We start from the raw sequence: 21,245 nt of genomic DNA, 5'->3' as shown, positions 1-21,245 counted from the left end.
TATGACATGGACAACCCCGTGAAGGATAGACATCCCCTGTTGTCTCTTTAAATTTCAAATTCACTGGGGGAAAAATAATTAAGAGGTGTGAAATGGAAGTGGGCACTTCTCAAGCTCAACACCCAAAAAACAAATAATCAAGTCAAAAAGTGGGCAGAAGACATGAAAAGATATTTCTCCGAAGAAGACATACAAATGGCTAACAGACACATGAAAAAATGTTCATCATCATTAGCCATCAGGGAAATTCAAATCAAAACCACATTGAGATACCAGTTAGAATGGCAAAGATTAACAAGGCAGGAAACAAAAAATGTTGGAGAGGATGTGGAGAAAGGGGAACCCTCCTACACTGTTGGTGGGATTGCAAGCTGGTACAGACACTTTGGAAACAGTTCTTCAAAAAATTACAAATAGAGCTACCCTATGACCCAGCAATTACACTACTGGGTATTTATCCCCAAAGATACAGATGTAGTGAAAAGAAGGGGCACATGCACTCCAATGTTCACAGCAGCAATGTCCAAAATAGCCAAACTGTGGAAGGAGCTGAGATGCCTTTCAACAGAAGAATGGATAAAGAAGATGTGGTCCATATTTATAGTGGAGTATTACTTAGCCATCAGAAAGGATGAATATCCACCATTTTCACTGACATTGGTGGAACTGGAGGGGATTATGCTAAGTGAAGTAGGTCAAGCAGAGAAAGACAATTATCATATGGTTTCACTTATTTGTGGAACGTAAGGAATAGCATGGAGGACATTAGAAGGAAGGGAAAAATGAAGGGGGGGAAATCAGAGGAGGAGATGAACCATGGAAGACTATGGACTCTGGGAAATAAACTGAAGGTTTCAGAAGGTAGGGGGATGGGATGGGTTAGCCTGTTGATGAGTACTAAGGAGGGCATGTACTGCAAAGAGCACTGGGTGTTATTCGCAAACAATGAATCATGGAACACTACATCAAAAACCATAAAGCACAGTAAAACACGAAATTTGACACTTAGGACAAATAATAGAGTGAAAGGAATAATATTAGATGACCCAACATATACTTATGGGCATTTCTGTAAATGTGTATGACATTCATTTTTTTGACACGATATTTATTTATTTTTAAGTTAATATTACAAAAAGAACTTTTTTCTAAACCAATATAGGAGTTACAATATTGAATGGTGATGTAAAGAACACAGAAAATTAAAATAAATAATCTTTAAATGGAATTTTCTTGAAAATACTTAATATTGGGGCACCTGTGTGGTTCAGTGGGCTAAGCCTCTGCCTTCGGATCAGGTCATGGTCTCAGGGTCCTGGGATGGAGCCCTGCATCGGGCTCTCTGCTCAGCAGGGAGCCTACTTCCTCCTCCCTCTCTGCCTGTCTCTGCCTACTTGTGATCTCTGTCTGTCAAATAAATAAATAAAAATCTTTAAAAAAAAACTAATGAAGTACTGTATGGTGACTAACATAACATAACATAAAAAAAAAAGAAATGGGAGTGGGTGCTTAAGATACAACCATAAGACAAGCTGAGACAAGGGGGAAAGTGAATGTGGATTGGTTTCAATGGATATGAAAGAATGATTGTCAGATCTCCTCAAGGTGAATGTGTTATTGAAGTAGGGATAAAGGGTCACCAAGTTTGTAACATTAACATGGATCAGCAAAATATGAACGGAAGGTGAACACATGAGGGGGGGGAATATTCATTGTTGTTGAGGTTACTTTGGTGAATCCATGGGTGTCCACGATTCTATTCTGTCCTCTTGGAAAGCCGTGAACACAAACATCTAGAAACTAAAGGTCCTGGCTCTGCCACCTTACTGGGTGACCTTGTGGCAAAATCCCACATGTTGCTGTATGTCAGTCTCCTCAAGTGTACAATGGGGGATACCTCATAGCACTGCTGTGAGGAGTAAGTGAACTGATAGAGATGGACAGGCTGAAAACAATGGCTGTGCAAAGTGTCCACCATCGGGAGTCCCTGTAGTGGGACCTGACACAGCCATGGCTCTGCACCAAGCCTGGCTCACCATGGGCTCAGTGAATGCCCACCATCTCCCTCCCCTCACAGAAGCATTCGTGTGCTACAAACTCCTCTCCTCTCATGATTATTTTTCACTCTTTACAGGGGCTCTTTAGCTGATGGCAATGAAAGCTGATGGCCCCTGACATAAGGGAAGGTTCTTTATTTAAAGATGGGGTTTTCTTTACAAGTTTTGCCATTTAATAGCGCTGTTAATTTTCCCCTTTTGCTTGTAATTCTTTTTTTATTATGTTTTGTTAGCCACTGTATAGTACATTATTAGTTTTTGATGTACTGTTCAGTGATTCATTATATGTGTATAACACCCACTGCACATCACAACACATGCCTTCCTTAATACACATCACCCTGTTACCCCCTCCCCCACTCTCCTCCCCTCTGAGACCCTCAATTCATTTCCTTGGGTCCATAGTCTCTTATGGCTCATCTCTCTCTGTGATTTTTCCCCCCTTCAGATTTCCCTCCCTTCCCCTATGGTCAACCGTGCTTATGTTCCACATACAACTGAAACCATATAATAATTGACTTTCTCTGCTTAACTTATTTCACTTAGCATAATCACCTCCAGTTCCATCCATGGCGATGCAAATGGTGGGTATTCATCCTTTCTGATGGCTGAGTAAGACTCCATTATAAATATGGACCACATCTTCTTTATCTATTCATCTATTGAAGGGCATCTCAGCTCCTTCCAGTTTGGCTATTGTGGACATTGCTGCTACGAACATTAGAGCATATGTGCCCCTTCTTTTCACTAGATCTGTATCTTTGTGGGTAAATACCTAGTAGTGCAATTGCTGGGTAGCTCTATTTTTAACATCTTGAGGAAACTCCATACTGTTTCCAAAGTGTCAGCTTGCAATCCCACCAACAGTGTAAGAGGGCTCCCCTTCCTCCACATCTCCAAAGTCAAGGGTAACAAAAGCAAAAATGAACTGTTGCAACTTCATCAAGATAAAAAGCTTCTGCACAGTAAAGGAAATAGTCAACAAAACTATCAGGCAGCCCATGGAATGGAGAAGATATTTGCAAATGACATTATGGATAAAAGGCTTATATCCAAGATCTATAAAGAACTTCTCAAACTCAACACTCAAAAAACAAATAACCCAGTTGAAAAATGGGCAGTAGACATGAACAGACACTTCTCCAAGGAAGACGTACAAATGGCTAACAGACACATGAAAAAAATATTCAGCATCATTAGCCATCAGGGAAATACAAATCAAAACCGCAAAGAGATACCACCTTACACCTATTTGCTTGTAATTCTAAACTGACCCATGAGGAATGTCAATGTCTAGGACAAGATAGTAACATCTCTACTGCTAGTTTGGAAATGTATCCTGGTATCGTAAATATCTCTTTTCCTCCATACTTTAAAAATAACACCTAACTATATATAACATTATTAATTGTGACCTTAAATAAAACCAAAATGTAGGTACTGTAGGCATACAGAGGATTTTATAACCATTAAATCAAACATTCCAATCAATACCTTGGACCACAATGAGCTTCATAATGCTCGCCTCCAATTTGGTGGCCCCTGGAATCACGCAGAGGGAGAGCCCTGCCCACAGCCAAGTCTCAGCCCAGGACCTAATTCTCTATTTCCTCCTCGAGTTTCTTCTAAGAAAGCAAGGAGATCTCTCTCCTTGGAAGTACTTCCCCTGTGCAAACAATTTCACTGCATCTTAGAAGGAAGCAACAATTCCCATTCTGCAGAAGAAGGACACATTCCCAAGGCAATCTCTCTGTACCTTTTTTTTTCTGTTGAGGTTTTCCAAAAAATAATTTTCATTCAGCTACCATGAATCTCTAACCCCCTATTAACCATGACCAACCACCTCTGTTTGGGGAGAAAATCAGCCTAACCTGAACCATTTCTTGGCTCAGAGGTAAGATCCTGAGAGGATAGAGTCCTGCTTGTGGTCAGGGTACATCTCCGGTAAAGACAGACTTCACACAGGGTCACTAGGACACCTTCTGGAACATTTGGACCCTACTTTGAGGGAGAACAGAGGTGGAATCTTGGGTTTTCAGAGTCACTGCACTGGATTCTAGAACACAGTTCTACTGGCATCTGACAGTGGTCAGGCCCCCACAGCATGCACCCCCAATGACCCACCATGTCTGCTCTGCACATCCATTACCTCACTCAGCCTAGCAGGCCTGCCACCATGTGGCACTGTTGACTGGGCCCAACTAGGCACCACTTCACCATCACATGTCCTGTGTGAGTTCTCTAGAGACAATGGTGCTCACATCCATGCTTCCACCTGCTGGACATTGACACCCTGCAGAGCATCTATGCCTTGCTTGATTTCCTGTTTGATTTCCACAAGGTCCTGGACATGCTAGTCTACAATATAGGTATTCCTCTCTCCTTCTCTCTGAGTGATCTAGTCAGGCTAGTGGAAACTTCACTACCTCCAATTCATAAGGCTCCCCTAAAATCTGTCATCTACCTAGAATATTCCAAGATCTCCAGGCACACATATTTATCTTCCTGCCTCTCCACTTGCACCTGATGTCCTCCCTTCCTACCTCAAGTCCCTCCAACCCTGTCTAAAACCAACAATTCCAGAGGACACTCATTTCTCCATTTGCTCATTTCACTGTAGGTCCTCTCAGTTTTGTGCTCATCTGGAGGACTTCAGAGCATTATCTAGATTCTGGACTTCAGTCAAATTGGTGTTTCTGTATGAAAACCAGGGATGGGACTTCCTATTCTTCCATCTTGCTTATGTTACTCTTCAGATTGTTTTTGACATAAAGCTGCAATATCCACTCTTCCCTGGGTCTCCAGCCTATTGGTCTACCTGCTGATTTTGGACTTGCCAGCCTCCATAATTGTGAGAAATTCTTTAAAGTTCCTTAAAATAAATCTCACGCACACTTTCCCTCTCTTCCTTTATGTATGTACACACACACACACACACACACACACACACGATATCAGTTCATTTTTCTCTCAATATTCTGAATCAATTGATTAATACTTATGGCAAAAGAATAAATAATATTCTATATTGCAAAAGATGTTTAAATTAGGGTTTTGAGCAAAGGAACTATCCTGGATTATCTTGCTGGGCTCTAAATGTCATCATGTATACTGTGATAGACAGAGGCAGAGGAAGTTTTGAGGAAGAAGAGGAAACATGTGACCATGGATGCAGTAAACAGACTGATGTAGCCACAAGGAAAGAAATACCCACAGCCACAAGGTAGAAGAGTCAAGGAAGGGTTCTACTTTTCTGGGGCTACCATAATGAATGATTACAAACTGGGTAGTTTAAAACAACAGCCATCTATTCTTTCAAAGTTCTGGAGGATGGAGGTCTGAAATCAAGGTGCTTCTCAGTTTCTAGAGAAGATACACGTGTTCTTTGTTTATTTAGCAGCTTGGCCATATTTGTGACTCAATATAAGTTCTGGCAGATTACCCTAAAGAGCCTTCAGGTAAAAACCTCTTGCATTTCTTTCCAGCATCTCTCCTTTGGATTACAGGTTGTACCCAAGGATTGATATTGAAGAACAAAGAATTCAGAAAGTTCCTTGCCTTCAGCAAAGGAACACACACAATCAGCAATTATGTCTCTTCTGTGAGTGTTCTTGGTCTCTGTCATAGGGTTACTACCTCTCCCTACACACAGAACATGCTATCGAGTGATACAGGACACTGCTACATTTTCAGGCAGGTCAAGAAAGGAGAGGCTACCACATGGACCTCGGTCCCAGAGCAAGCGACTTTGAAACAACTACTGGAGTACTAACTGATTCTTGGCCATCAATGACCAGTGTAGTTTCCTGAATGCAGGACCTAAACAAATGTCCATCATCTGGAAAGAGATCAGGGGGAAAGAAGTGGGAACAAGAGATGTTTTGTGCTATATGGGTTGAGTATTGTAATTCACGGTAAAAAGGTTGGTAGTAGAACCATGCATTCAATGTGGTGATATGACAAAAGCAATTTACAAAATTGTTCTGTAACTTGTTCTGGAATTCTGAAAAAAAGCCAGAATATCTCTGACTTCTGTCTGAGTTCTGTCATCGGAGCCCCAAGCTTCTTCCCACTGGGCTCAGTAACAGCTTGTTTGGCTTTGTGTTCCAGTAAGATAAGACTATAAACAATAAACTGTTTAAACACAGACTATTTCAGCAACTGATCTAATTTACAAATGCTTATCAATCCCTGCCCAGACCCCAGTCTTAGTAACTTTTGCCTTAAAACTCCCCATGACTAATTCCTTACTAAAAACAAAGAAACAAAACAAAACCAAAAAAGATCATTATAAAACCCAAGTGCTCAAATTATTGAGGAAATAATTTGATGAATTCATTTGGTCAGTGGAACTTTTGCCTGACAATTTCTAATAAACCCAGCTTGTGAGGTTTTTTATTTTTTTGGTTTTGTTTTGTTTTGTTTTGTTTTTAAATCACAGAAGTTTCTCCTGGTGTTTTTATGGGGAGCTTTAATAGACATGGAGGTCCAGTGATATCTGGCCAAAATCCCCTCATTTTGGCCCAAGACCCACATCAGTAACAACATACATCCTAACACCCCCTGAGTACCCTGATCTGAGGTCCTCAGCTGTCACAGCCAGTGAGTTTTCAACATTAAGTCTGAGTTCCCATTCCTTTTCCTTGAACTCCCTGGCTGAGATTATTTTAAATTTAATCATTATCCTTCAGGAATTACTCAACTTCCAGTACATTTCTATTCAAATTCCTTGGTGGAAATCTGACAAATCATTTATTTACCATTTTTTTGTTCTTTTTGCCTGTCATGTTTTCTGTCTGTAAGAGGAAGCTCTTAGAGTAGGGGGCACACATAGGTCTGATAAGTCTACCTCTAAACTGGCCCTGAGGATAAATGAATAAAAGGTATTAGTCTGGCTTCCTTTCCTAGATACTCTGCCTTGAATCACCCACCAAAACTTTATAAGAGCTTTCTTTAGTCTGGTCTACATGTAAGAAATTGCTTCTAGAAAGATCTTCTCACCATACTCCATCTTCCAGGGCCATTGATTTATCATTTCAATGACAGGAAATGACTCAGCTTCAGGTGGAGGGGCCCAAGACATGGGTTACAGAAACAACACTTTCTGCTGATTGCTAGCCAGTTCCACATGGATTCACCTGCTAACTAATATATCTACAATTCTTCCTGGAAGAGAGCTGGATGGCTACATGGATGCTCGTTTAATCCCAATCTCTGCCTCTGTGTTGTAGGTCATAATTCCACCAAAGGTCATATGAATTTGCAGTGGCTACTTTGGTGAATTTTTTATATGACAAAAATTGATCATCTAAGAGGTACATTAAAAGAGAGACAAAACAAAACCCCTAAAATTATTGGTCAATACTTTTGATTGGTATGAGTAAGTTCAAGAAGAAATTGAGTTTCATTCTTCTACATATAGCTGTCCAATTTTCCCAGCACCGTCTATTGAAGAGACTGTCTTTTTTCCACTGTATATTTTTTCCTGCTTTGTCGAAGATTATTTGACCATAGAGTTGAGGGTCCATATCTGGGCTCTCTACTCTGTTCCACTGGTCTATGTGTCTGTTTTTATGCCAGTACCATGCTGTCTTGGTGATCACAGCTTTGTAGTAAAGCTTGAAATCAGGTAACGTGATGCCCCCAGTTTTATTTTTGTTTTTCAACATTTCCTTAGCGATTCAGGGTCTCTTCCGATTCCATACAAATTTTAGGATTATTTGCTCCAGATCTTTGAAAAAAACCAGTGGAATTTTGATCAGAATGGCATTAAAAGTATAGATTGCTCTAGGCAGTATAGACATTTTAACAATGTTAATTCTTCCAATCCAAGAGCATGGAATGGTCTTCCATCTTTTTGTGTCTTCTTCAATTTCATTCATGAGTGTTCTGTAGTTCCTTGAGTACAGATCCTTTACCTCTTTGGTTAGGTTTATTCCCAGGTATCTTATGGTTCTTGGTGCTAGTAAATGGAATCAATTCTCTAATTTCCCTTTCTGTATTTTCATTGTTAGTGTATAAGAAAGCCACTGATTTCTGTACATTGACTTTGTATCCTGCCACGTTGCTGAATTGTTGTATGAGTTCTAGTAGTTTGGGGGTGGAATCTTTGGGTTTTCCATATAAAGAATCATGTCATCTGCGAAGAGAGAGAGTTTGACTTCTTCATTGCCAATTTGGATACCTTTTATTTCTCTTTGTTGTCTGATAGCTGTTGCTAGGACTTCTAATACTATGTTGAACAAAAGTGGTGAGAATGGGCATCCTTGTCGTATTCCTGATATCATCTCGACCATTCTCTTACACCATACCCAAAGATAAACTCAAAATGGATAAAAGACCTTAACGTGAGACAGGAATCCATCAGAATCCTAGAGGAGAACATAGGCAGTAACCTCTTCGATATCAGCCACAGCAACTTCTTTCAAGATATGTCTCCAAAGGCAAAGGAAACAAAAGCGAAAATGAACTTTTGGGACTTCATCAAGATCAAAAGCTTCTGCACAGCAAAGGAAACAGTCAACAAAACAAAGAGACAACCCACAGAATGGGAGAAGATATTTGCAAATGACAGTACAGACAAAAGGTTGATATCCAGGATCTATAAAGAACTCCTCAAACTCAACACACACAAAACAGACAATCATATAAAAAAATGAGCAGAAGATCTGAACAGACACTTCTCCAATGAAGACATACAAATGGCTATCAGACACATGAAAAAATGTTCATCATCACTAGCCATCAGGGAGATTCAAATTAAAACCACATTGAGATACCACCTTACACCACTTAGAATGGCCAAAATTAGCAAGACAGGAAACAACATATGTTGGAGAGGATGTGGAGAAAGGGGAACCCTCTTACACTGTTGGTGGGAATGCAAGTTGGTGCAGCCACTTTGGAGAACACTGTGGAGATTCCTCAAGAAATTAAAAATAGAGCTTCCCTATGACCCTGCAATTGCACTACTGGGTATTTACCCCAAAGATACAGATGTAGTGAAAAGAAGGGCCATCTGAACCCCAATGTTCATAGCAGCAATGGCCACGGTCGCCAAACTGTGGAAAGAACCAAGATGCCCTTCAACGGACGAATGGATAAGGAAGATGTGGTCCATATACACTATGGAGTATTATGCCTCCATCAGAAAGGATGAATACCCAACTTTTGTAGCAACATGGACGGGACTGGAAGAGATTATGCTGAGTGAAATAAGTAGAGAGAGTCAATTATCATATGGTTTCACTTATTTGTGGAGCATAATAGCATGGAGGACAAGGGGAGTTAGAGAGGAGAAGGGAGTTGAGGGAAATTGGAGGGGGAGGTGAACCATGAGACACTATGGACTCTGAAAAACAATCTGAGGGGTTTGAAGGGGCGGGGGGTGGGAGGTTGGGGGAACCAGGTGGTGGGTATTGGAGAGGACATGGATTGCATGGAGCACTGGGTGTGGTGCAAAAACAATGAATACTGTTACGCTGAAAATAAATTAGAAATTTTTAAAAAAACTGGAAAAAAAAGAAGAAATTGAGATTCAAAATTGGACCTTTACAGTATAACTTAGCCAAAGCTAATAAAAAAGGTGAAAAGCTTAAAACTGTGTGATTAGATTTATTATGGGCAAAAACATGTATAAATCTACTTTTTCCCCCTCTTCACATACACATGTCTTCTCTCCCTTCTGCTCTCTACCTGGCTCTGACTCCCTTTATTGCCCTCCTTGTCTACCTGAATCACCTTAGGTTCAATAACCCCTTAAAGTCAGACAACTGGAAACCTTAAAGCAGACTTGAAATCACTGTCTGGGTCAGAATTCAGAGCTATCAATGACTATCTTAACATTTTACTGAGAAACTCAAAATAGTCATATGCACACTGGTGGACTCCTTAGATGTCAAATCTCAGATGAAAAAGACTCACTAGGATAAGACCACAGAGAATTTTAGGAACCCTGAGTTCCTTAGGACGGCCAATGGGGTCGGCTATCAGAATCTCTCCTAAAGAGAGATACTCTCCTAAAATTCACATCAGACACATTCCCTGTAAAGATTGACTAGGTAGGCTCCTCCTCAGTTTTACAAACAAGACAAGATGAAAGTATGGTCAATTCAAAGACAGGTTATTAAGCAACACTTAGCATTAATGCTGGGGTCAGTTTCAGTGCAGTCCTATTTTTATTGTTTGTCAATGAATGAAAAGCTTAATAGGCTATTTGACTAGCAAAAGCAAGTTAGAGTGGAAAGTAACTCCCTTCCCTCAACTATAGCATTCAGAAAAATACTTATAGAATGGAAGAGATCAAACCCAGAATAAAACTCAGAATAAACTTAAGGTTTTCCGACTTAAACAATGACATGTCTCAGGCACCTGGGTGGCTCAGCCAGTTAAGCGTTTACCTTCAGCTCAGGTCATGATCCCAACATCCTGGGATCAAGCCTCCATTGGACTCCCTGGTCAGTGAGGAGCCTGCTTCGCCCTCTCCCTCTGCCCAACCCCCACCCCCTACTCATGCATACAATCTCTCTCTCTCTCTGCACTCTTTTTCTCTCAAATAAAGAAATAAAATCTTTAAAAAAAATAAAAATAAGCAATGACATGTTTCCCATGGAAGTAAATGTTGGGACCATAAACAAGGAAATTCCCAGGAACATGCATTTACAGATACTGTAAGCAAAAGGTCGGATGGGGAAAATAATTATCCTGTATTAGCCATGAAATAAAAAGAGAAAAATTAAGATGCCAAAACAGAAAAATAAGCATCCAATTCCCTGTTGTACCTTTGAGTTCACATGGAAACATTTATCTAAATATAAAGGACAAACACACAAATTCATGATTGATGTGGATATTATGTTCAATAGGGTCCTCAAAAAATTCATGTCTACCCTGAGCTTGTGAATGTGATCTTGTTTGGAAACCAAGCCATTGCAATGAAGTAAACATGAGGTCATGCTGGAATAGAGTGGGCCCTATAAAATCTGGTATCTTTGTAAGAAGGCCATATGAATACACTGAGGATATCCAGGGAGAATCCCATGTAACAACAGAGTCATATATTAGGGTGGTGCTTCCACAAACCAAAGGGATGCCAAGAATTGCTGACAGCCACCAAAGCCTAGGAAGAGGCAAGAAAGGATTCTTCTCCAGAGTCTTCATGGCCCTGTCAGTGCCCTGCTCTTAGACGTTAAGCCTCCAGAACTGAAATATTATTTTATTTGTTTGCTTTAAGCCACTTAGTCTGTGGCAATTTATTGTGGCAAACACAGGAAATGACTACAATATGGATACTACCAAACAACAGTGAACCTACCACTAACATACAACCTCCGCTTCAGAGGTAGAGGCCAGCCAACCAATCCCCAAATCCTATGTCCAAACACATAGTCATCACTTTTGGAATTTAACAGAAGGACATTCCTCCTTTCTTTGTGGTACCTCATCTCCTCATTTAAGAGAGAAACACTATGCCAATGGAATTGCTAGATGAAATGAACTTTCCGAGATTTCCTCTTGAAATTCCTGAAGACCTTGCTATTTATAATCAGGTCAAAGTTAATTTAGACATTAACTTAACACTGCCCTTAATGTTTAAATTAACTCCAAATTGAGGAACTCTGGACTGCTTTAGGACAAAGAATTCCACTGACATTAGCAGAATTATTGGAGCTGAACTCATTAAGTTACAGATTGATCCGTGTAACTTGAAATTTCATGGTACCCTCACAGACCAGAAATTAAAGACATAAAAGCCTGTAATGCAAATTGCAATAGAAAGAAAATTTATCATGCCTTACAGGAATCTGATAGAGAAATCCAACAGACAAAGCTATTGATTCATCCAGGACTTTGGAGGTATAAATACAAACAGTCATATCTTATTTTTCTGTGGTATTAAATCCCAATACCATCCTATCCTTAATGCTACCTAAAATCACTTTCTTTAGTCATAGACCTGTCCGCTGCCTTCTTTAGCACCTTCTAGATCAAAACACCAATGCCTATTTATAGAGCTTGCTAAGAGATAAAGAGACAAATTATGCAAATAGAAGATTCCTCTCTTATAGAGTTCCTACAAGGAAGAGCTGGTCTCCTTAACTATGAATTTACATGCTGATTTCAACTGTGTATTTCACTGTCTGGTGCTCAGCTACACCTTTTGACTTGTGTCAAAGCTGTAGGATGCAATCAGACAACCTCATAGGGGTATTTTGGCCAACAGTGGGTCACTGGATGGCCCCCAATCACTGATAATGGATTTGTCCTATGAAAAGAAAGAAAAGAAAAGAAAAAAAAGAAAGACAGAAAGAAAGACAGAAAGAAAGAAGAAAGAAAGAAAGAAAGAAAGAAAGAAAGAAAGAAAGAAAGAAAGAAAGAAAGAAAGAAAGAAAGGGAAGGAAGAGAAGAAAGAAAAGAAAAGAGAAAAGAAAAGGACAAAGAAAAGAAAAGAAAGAAATTTGTTTGGCTCCTGCTCACAAATTAGACAGGGACTTCCCATCTCAATAAACTGATGCCCACTGTGAGGAAATTCCCTGATATTCCTCTGGGTCCGTTTGGCCCTCCGATTTTCCCTCTTAAGAAAAAGCAGTCTTGGGGCACCTGGGTGTCTCAGTGGATTAAGCCTCTGCCTTCCGTTCACGTCATGATCTCAGGGTCCTGGGATTGCAAAGGTGCCTTTTACCAAGTATCTGGAAGTCTTCTCTTGATGGGCTTTAGAATCCTAGAATTTGAAAGCTGCACAGTATTAAAGAAACCTTATATTCCTAGGTCTTCATTTTACAGAGAAGGAAATTGAGACACAAAGATGTGAACACAAGGGGTGCCTGGGTGGCTCAGTGGGTTAAGGCTCTGCCTTCAGCTCAGCGTCCTGGGATCAAGCCCTGCATTGGGCTCTCTGCACAGCGGAGAGCCTGCTTTCCCCTCTCTCTCTGCCTGCCTCTCTGCCTACTTGTGATCTTTCTCTTTCTCTATCAAATAAATAAATAAAATCTTTTTTTTTTTTTAAAGTCCTGAGTGGCTCGGTCGATTGGGCATCTGCTTTTGGCTCGGGTCATGATCTCAGAGTCCTGGGATCAAGTCCTGCTCTGGTTTCCTTGCTCAGTTGGGAGCCTGCTTCTCCCTCTCCCTGCCCACCATTCAGTCTCAATCTCTCTCTCTCTTTCTCTCTCAAATGAATGGATAAAATCTTTTAAAAAAAAAGTTTTTTTTGAAAATCCGTCTTTAGACCTCTTAATTCAAGGTGAAAACATGAGCCTCAATTTGAAACCTCAAATTTTAACCTCTAAGGAAAAATTCTAGGCTGTTTTATGCTATCCTCAGGAATATCCATTTCAACTTTAAAGAAGGTCCCAAAAGTGTTGCCAAAAACCCCACATGCTGTGGTTCAAGGAATGACAGCAAAACCAGACAGTGCCACTAAGGCTAAAGTTCTCCTTGCCTGAAAAATTCATAAGACTGGACAGAGAGTGGGTTAAAACAGATTCATCCTAGACATATTATAGCCTTCTCAAGGCAGAACACGTGCCATCTTAAAGAAAGAATGTTGTTCTTCCATCTCTGTGGAAGCCTTCTTTGATCTTTAAAGTTAATTAAAGATATAATTAAAGGGGCGCCTGGGTGGCTCAGTGGGTTAAGCCGCTGCCTTCGGCTCAGGTCATGATCCCAGGGTTCTGGGATCGAGTCCCGCATCGGGCTCTCTGCTCAGCAGGGAGCCTGCTTCCCTCTCTCTCTCTCTGCCTGTCTCTCTGTCTACTTGTGATCTCTCTCTGTCAAGTAAATAAATAAAATCTTTAAAAAAAAAAAAAAGATATAATTAAAGATAAAGTTAATTAAAGATCTAGAAAACAAAGATATTAGAAAATTCAGTAATCTGGATAGTATCCCATATCTCATTCAACAAACTCTTCAAATTGGGGTAAAATATGTTTTCTTGGCTTAAATTGCACATACTTGGTTTAGAAGTAGACTACCAGCCAAGTATTTCTCAGTGTCCCACAATCAAACGTATCACTCCATAGAACATTAAATATTGCCACACAGCTGCTGTTTTATCAAACAATCTTGTTGACAGAAGCAAAGTATAATATGTACTGAAACTCAGGTGACTTCCATCATGACTAAGTACTTAAGCCAGTAGTATAGTGCTAGCTTGATCACATGGTCCAGGATGTGGTCTGTCTTATAGACATGGTTGAGGTAGAATCCAAAAAGTATGACTGCAAGGAAGATGAAGCACTTATATCTTGCCAACCAGATAAACCATACAGAAACCACAAACTAAATATAGAAAGACTTTAAGCTGAAACAGCTTGAGAAATAGTTTGCTTGGTGAGCTCATATGTTTCCAAAGAATCAGCTCAGAGAAAAACTACTCAGATACAAACTATTTCCACAACTCTCCTAGTTCATAAATTCTGACCAACTCCAGTTTAGATCTCAACTTCTAATTTCTTCCTTTGACTAAGAATCTAAACAAAACCTTATAAAACTCAATAGTTCAAGACCCTAAGGGAGGCTATTATATGAAATTCATTCAACCAGTGGCTCCCTTGCCTGGCAAGTTTCTGATAAATTTAAGCTTTTGTTTTTTTTGTTTTTTTAGTAACGGCAGATTTTTCTGATGGTTTCATATGGGCTCTTTGACAGCTCCTTGGGTAATAACCAGAAAAAAGTAAATAAGACTTTTTATTCCCTTGAACTTGTTTTCCTCCACACTGCTTATTGCCAACAATTCTGGGATGGGGAGTATAAGAATGAAGAAGTGGTTTTCTCAGATTGCATATCCCATTACCTTTCCCATTCTCTAGCAAGACCTGATATGCAACCCAAAACTGAAAAGCACAAGTGCAGTAAGCCCGTCAGTAATGGAGGCATGATACATCCCCCAGTAGTGCTGGAGAAAAAAAAAAAAACTATTGAAACTATAAGATTATAAATCACCACTGAAAACCTACGTTAAGTAGAAGATATGACAATAAATTACTATAATAGATTTTTTAAAAACTATGACTTCAAAAAGTACCTCTCCAGGTCACTGTTCTTGTCTCTCTCTCTCTTGCATGTGATATTTCCTGCTTCCTGGGCAGGTGATGTGTGTGTGTGTGTGTGTGTGTGTGTGTGTGTGTGTGGTGGTGGTGGTAGGAAGACACAAGGGGGAAACACAGGGGAGAAGCATCAGAGGTAGCAAGTTCACTGGAGGTGGTGTGAGGCACATGGTGTGGGGTCTGAAACTGCCATCACTATTCACATTTTTTATGCTGCTAGCATATTTCCCACCCCCAATCCCATGTCCTAAGGACTACTGACCTTCATGCACATCCATTTCACACTAAAAGCCTTGAAGGACATCTACTACTAGAAATACAACCAAGCCCTTGGCAAGGTTTGTCTTTAATGATAATTGTGAAGGACAGAGAAGCAGACAGCTTCTAAGAAAGTATTGGTTCTGTATTCATAGAGGGCAAGGAGAGATCAAAGAAAGAGGCAGACCACTCCAGATTGGCAGGTGGCAAGTTTAATAAGCAAGGGAACTTACTTACAAGGTTTGACTTGGGTGGCTGTTTCGATGTGTAGATCTCTGCACCTGCCCACCACTTAAAAGTTTTTACAGAGGCCTTCACTGGGTTCAGACACATGCACAGTCCAGATGGTCCCTACAACATTTTACTCTCTCAAGGCTATGTCCTTGAAAACAGTTCCCACTATGGGGACGGTGGGACAGAGCATACCAGGGCAGGTGAGGAATAAGGGGACTTCAACAGCCCAGGTATGGCTAGAGCATCAACCAGTGGTCACATCATCTTAATTACCTTCTCCAACAAAAACCTGAGATTTCTCAAATCCTTAGCATCTATGCATTAACTTACATCTCCTCCAAGATAGAGAAGATGGCCAAGCATGGAAAAACCATTCTGGTGTTCAGGAGGAAAATCAAAAGTTTCAAACAGAAGGCACAAATGCAGGAGGTAGTTTGCAAGAACATACATCCTGCAGGATTCAAGTTGCTGATTTTGGAGAACACAGTTATTAATCCAGCTTATGATGTCTACCTAATGGTACAGACACCCATTCACTACAAGGTGCAGAAAACCTGACAAGGAAGATTATAGAATTCTTCATGCTTTTTGACCAATATGAACTGCAGGTTCAGAATAATGCTGTGGGCCCCAAAGGACTCCTGACCCAGCCTGTTGCCATTTTGGTCCAAAAAAAAAATCATAGTTACAGCATTGCATTTGGGACAGTGCAACCTCAACCTCCAGATCAGGATCAGCTATACTCAAGATCTTCAATGCAGGTACCCCAACAACAAAATTCAGGTAGTTGATCTGAATTCCAAGGGCCACTTTAGGTGGGTGCTGTCAAAACTACCTTTTGGGATGTCTCAGCCTCTCAAGCAATTGTCCCTTACAAGAAGCTCCGTGCTACCTACCCAGAGAACTTTCAGGCAGAGGCCACCGGTGGCCAGCTTTAGCTGGAGCAAGAAGTCTTTGATTTCCCAGCAGGTGGGATCTCACCACAGAACTGGGGTGTGCTGCTACTCTAAGCCAGCTCCTCTGCCCCATCAAGATGCACAGGCTAACGTGGGAATAAAGATGACCATTCTTAAGTTCCTGGCTCTATCTCCAGCACCTAATTCCCCACAGAGCAGAGCACCAAGGAGTCCCTCTGCCCGAGTCTCCATGCCAAGCAGGCTCATGTTTTCAGCACTAGTTGGAGATCAGGGTCTTTGGTACCAAGAAGATTCTAGGAATGAAACCCAGAAATAAAGTGCAGGTCCCAGCTGTGCTGGCCATTGTGAAAGGTCTTTCACATTGCCTCACTTCCCCACATGCATAGTCAGAGTCTCCAGCCCTACAACCACCAATCAGGGGCCTCTGCCCACTGCTCTGGTCTTACCTGCCCCCATGACCATCAGGCTATCACCAACTCAGGCACAGTGACCTTTGCAGTGAGAGTCAGCCTCCTTCTTGGGGTCTTCCAGGTCACCTTTTTCAAGCTCTTTGTGCTGCTGGCTCAGACTCTGTTCTGTCCCAGGAGTTTGCCACCCACCAGGAATTTGCCCCCATAACCAGCCTGCAGCACAACCAGAACCTTTTCCTAATTTCTAACATCACTGCACATTCTTCTAGGGTGCTGTGAAGCCCAGCCTACCCTCCTATGTATCAGCTTAAAGAGTCGAACAGAACAGATAAGCCAAGTCCTCCCAGGGACAGCCTAGAGACTGGCATGCCTCTAAAAATAGTGACACCCATGGGACACCGGGAAGACTCAGTCCATTGAGGGTCCTGCTCTTGGTTTTGGCTCAGGTCATGATCTTCGGGTCCTGGGATCAAAACCTGCACCAGGCTCAGTGGGGAGTCGCTTGAGATTCTTTCTCTCCCTCTCCCTCTACCCCCACCCCGCTGCTTACTTTCACTCTCTCCCAAATAAGTACATAAATATCTTCCAAAAAACATTAAAAATAGTGACACCCTGTGTCCACACAAGAGCTGTCCCCAGGAGACCCCCTTTCTTGATGCAGATTTCACTGCCCCTTCCAGGGATATGTGGCAGTGAATATTCCAAAGACACCTTTGGTCATGGCTCTTAAATCCATAAAATCTCTTTCAATATTCTGTTTCTATACTTAGCATACAGCCTCTTCCATTTAACAGCATTATCTTGAGGCTTCTAAAAATAAGAGGCTTGGGTGGGAGAACAACATCAACCGTCCCACAGAACAGGGTGGAGTAGCATTTTTTGAGCACCTACTATGTGTTTTACCTTTGCTTTTGCCTTCAATTTGGTATCTTTTTTTTAAGATTTTATTTATTTGTTTGACAGACAGAGATCACAAGCAGGCAGAGAGGCAGGCAGAGAGAGAGAGGGAAGCAGGGTCCCCGCTGAGCAGAGAGCCCGATGTGGGGCTCGATCCCAGGACCCTGGGATCATGACCTGAGCTGAAGGCAGAGGCTTTAACCCACTGGGCCACCCAGGCACCCCTTCAATTTGGGATCTTAATAGAGCTCTTTAGGTTTTTAAAATTTTATTTCCTGATTGGAAAATAGGGAGCCACATTTGAGAAAACATCTTTTTAATGTGTGTGGTGCTAGTTTGGGTTTCATAAAAGATGAGTTTACTAATTTCTGCTAATTGTATCATAACCCTTAAGGTATTCACTGAGAGATCCGTTTACAAGAGTCATAGATTTCTGGTATACCTTAACTTTATTTGATATGCATCTTGGGCTTGTGGAGTTTGCCCTATTTGAGGAAATCAGTGTGATTCTAGAATAAGGTATTTCACAAAAAGCTAAATGCAAGATACAATTCTTTCTTACCTAGAACAAGAATTGCAGGCATCCAAAAACTAGTAAACTGAGGAACAGTTAGGAAAGTTGTTGGGGAAACTCACTAACCAGGGAGGTAGATATTAATGTTAATAGCTAACAGTTATCCAGTGCTTACTAGGTGTGCCTTTTGAGAGATGTTTATGCATTTTAGAGATATTCTTGTATAGTCCTCCTAATACTTCTATGAGCTGGTATTATAACTCCATTTCACAGAGGGGAGGAAACAGTCTTCAAATTTAATGGGACTATAAAAAAATCAGTGAAACTGGATGCAACTAGTCTGTGTGCTGAAGCCTTATCATTCATCTCTATGGGGGATCAAGATGAACACACAAGCAAGGTGAAAACCCTGTGACCAGGTCAGACCAGGAAAAATGAGAAGGTGCCATCTAGTGACAATCCTAGTGGTGAGAAGCTGTTGGATTTTTTTTTTCTTCTTTTTTCTTCCTAAATAAATTCTATGCCCAAGTTGATCAACATGGACAGGACTGGAGGAGATTGTGCTAAATGAAATAAGTCAAGCAGAGAAGGTCAGTTATCATATGGTTTCACTTATTTGTGGAGCATAAGGCATAACACGGAGGACACGGGGAGATGGAGAGAAGAAGGGAGTTGGAGGAAATTGGAGGGGGAGACGAACCATGAGAGACTGTGGACTCTGAGGAACTAGCTGAGGGTTTTGGCAGGGAGGGGAGTGGGAGGTTGGATGAGCCTGGTGGTGGGTATTGTGGAGGGCACATATTGTACAGAGCACTGGGTGTGGTGCATAAACAATGAATTCTGGAACACTGTAAAGAAATTTTAAAAATAAATAAAAATTAAAAGAAAAAATTCTACACCCAACACAGGGCTTGAACTCACAACCCTGAGATCAAGAGCTGCATGATCTCCCAACTGAGCCAGCCAGGTGCCCTGAATTTTTTTTTAGTAGTATTTAAGATATGTACAGAAGACAAACAATACAATATTGATGAACCTCCACGCAGTTTAAGACCTTCAAATTTGGAGAGGGGGGCAAGATGGCAGAGGAGTAGGGACCCTTCTTCAACTGACCCCTGAATTGAGCTGGATGTCTCCCAGACCACTCTGAACACCCACAAAATCAGCCTGAGATATAAGAAGAGGATCTGGACCAATACCAACAGAATATCTTAGGCAGTTGGTCTAGAGGTATGAAGTGGGGAACTGAGATTCTGCTGTCAGATAGGGAAAGATAAACAGAAGGGGGGAGCCCCCAGAATCCTGTGCTGCCAGAACTCAAAAGCCTCCTGTGCTGGGGACTAGGCATAGACTCACAGACTGGTAATGGTAGGGAAAGGACTTTAGGGCAGCCCCCAGACTGAAACCTGGAGCTGTAGGGGCACATGTGTGAACTGGGGGTGGCTAGTGGTTTTAGAAGTACAAAGGTCAGAGACATGTCTGGTCCTGGAAGCAAGGGCTGGAAGTGCTGCTGTGGGTCACACAACCCAGATGCTGTGTTTTTTAGCAGCACAGACAGAAATAGAGACATTGTGGCCTGGAGAGCTCACGGTAGAATAGACTGTGATCTCTCCATTCTGAGACAGAGGTTTGGATATGTCATTTCTGCTCTGACTCTCAGAAGTGATGCAGAAAGCCACCAGGGAAAGCCACCAGAGAACAAAGTCACCCAAAACCGGTTTTCACTGAGCCCATCTCCCCCCCAACAGGGGACAGGGCAACTCTGCCCAAACAGGGTTGCCTGAGTAACAGTATGGTAGGCACCTCCCCCAGAAGACAGGCTGGAAGAATAAGATGCCGACAACCCTAAGGACACTATAAAACAGATGCATCTTGCTTAGGTTATGGTCAATAATCTGGACTCTTTACATTCCCTCAACCACCACTCAACAGAATGACTAAGAGAAGGAACCCCCGACACAAGAAAAATTCAGACACTGTGACCTCTGCCACAGAACTAATGGATGGGGATATAAGCAAGATGTCAGAAATAGACTTCAGGGTAACAGTTATGCAGACAATAGTTAGGTTGGAGAAAACCACTAATGGCAACATAGATTCTCTAAGGGTGGAAGTGAGAGCTAATCTGGCATAACTTAAAAATGCTATCAATGAGAGCCAATTTAATCTAGATACTCTGACAGCTAGGGTAAATGAGACAAAAGAACGAATTAGTGATCTAGAAGACAAACTGATAGAAAAGAAGGAACAGGAGGATGCCTGGAACAAACAGCTTAGAATCCACAAAAACAAAATTAGAGAAATAAATGATGCCATGAAACATTGCAATGTCAGAATCATTGGGATCCCTGAGGGAGTGGAGAGAGAGAGAGGACTGGAAGATATATTTGAGCAAATCCTAGCCAAGAACTTCCCTAATCTGGGGAATGAAACAAGCATTCATGTCCTAGAGGCAGAAAGAACACCTCCCAAGATCAAAGAGAATAAACCAACACCCAGGCATATAGTAGTAAAACTTGTAAATCTTAAAACCAAGGAAACCATCTTAAGGGCAGGTCAGGGGAAGAGATTCCTTACAAACAGAGTGGGGAACATCAGAATAATGTCAGACCTGTCCACAGAGACTTGATAAGCCAAAAAGGACTGGCAAGACATATTCAGGGTACTAAATGAGAAGAACATGCAGCCAAGAATTCTTTATCTGGCAAGGCTGTCATTCAGAATGGATGGAGAGGTAAGGAGCTTCCAGGACCAGCAGAACCTTAAAGAATATATGACCACTAAGCCAACCATGCAAGAAATATTAAGGAGGGTCCTGTAAAAGGATAAAGACCCCAAGAGTGATATAGAACAGAAATATAGAGATAATCTATAGAAACAAGGACTTCACAGGCAACATGATGACAATAAAATCA

Source organism: Lontra canadensis, unplaced genomic scaffold, assembly GCF_010015895.1.
Source record: "Lontra canadensis isolate GAN:19392208 unplaced genomic scaffold, GSC_riverotter_1.0 scaffold29, whole genome shotgun sequence".
NCBI lineage: Eukaryota > Metazoa > Chordata > Mammalia > Carnivora > Mustelidae > Lontra > Lontra canadensis.
This window is presented reverse-complemented; position numbering follows the sequence as displayed.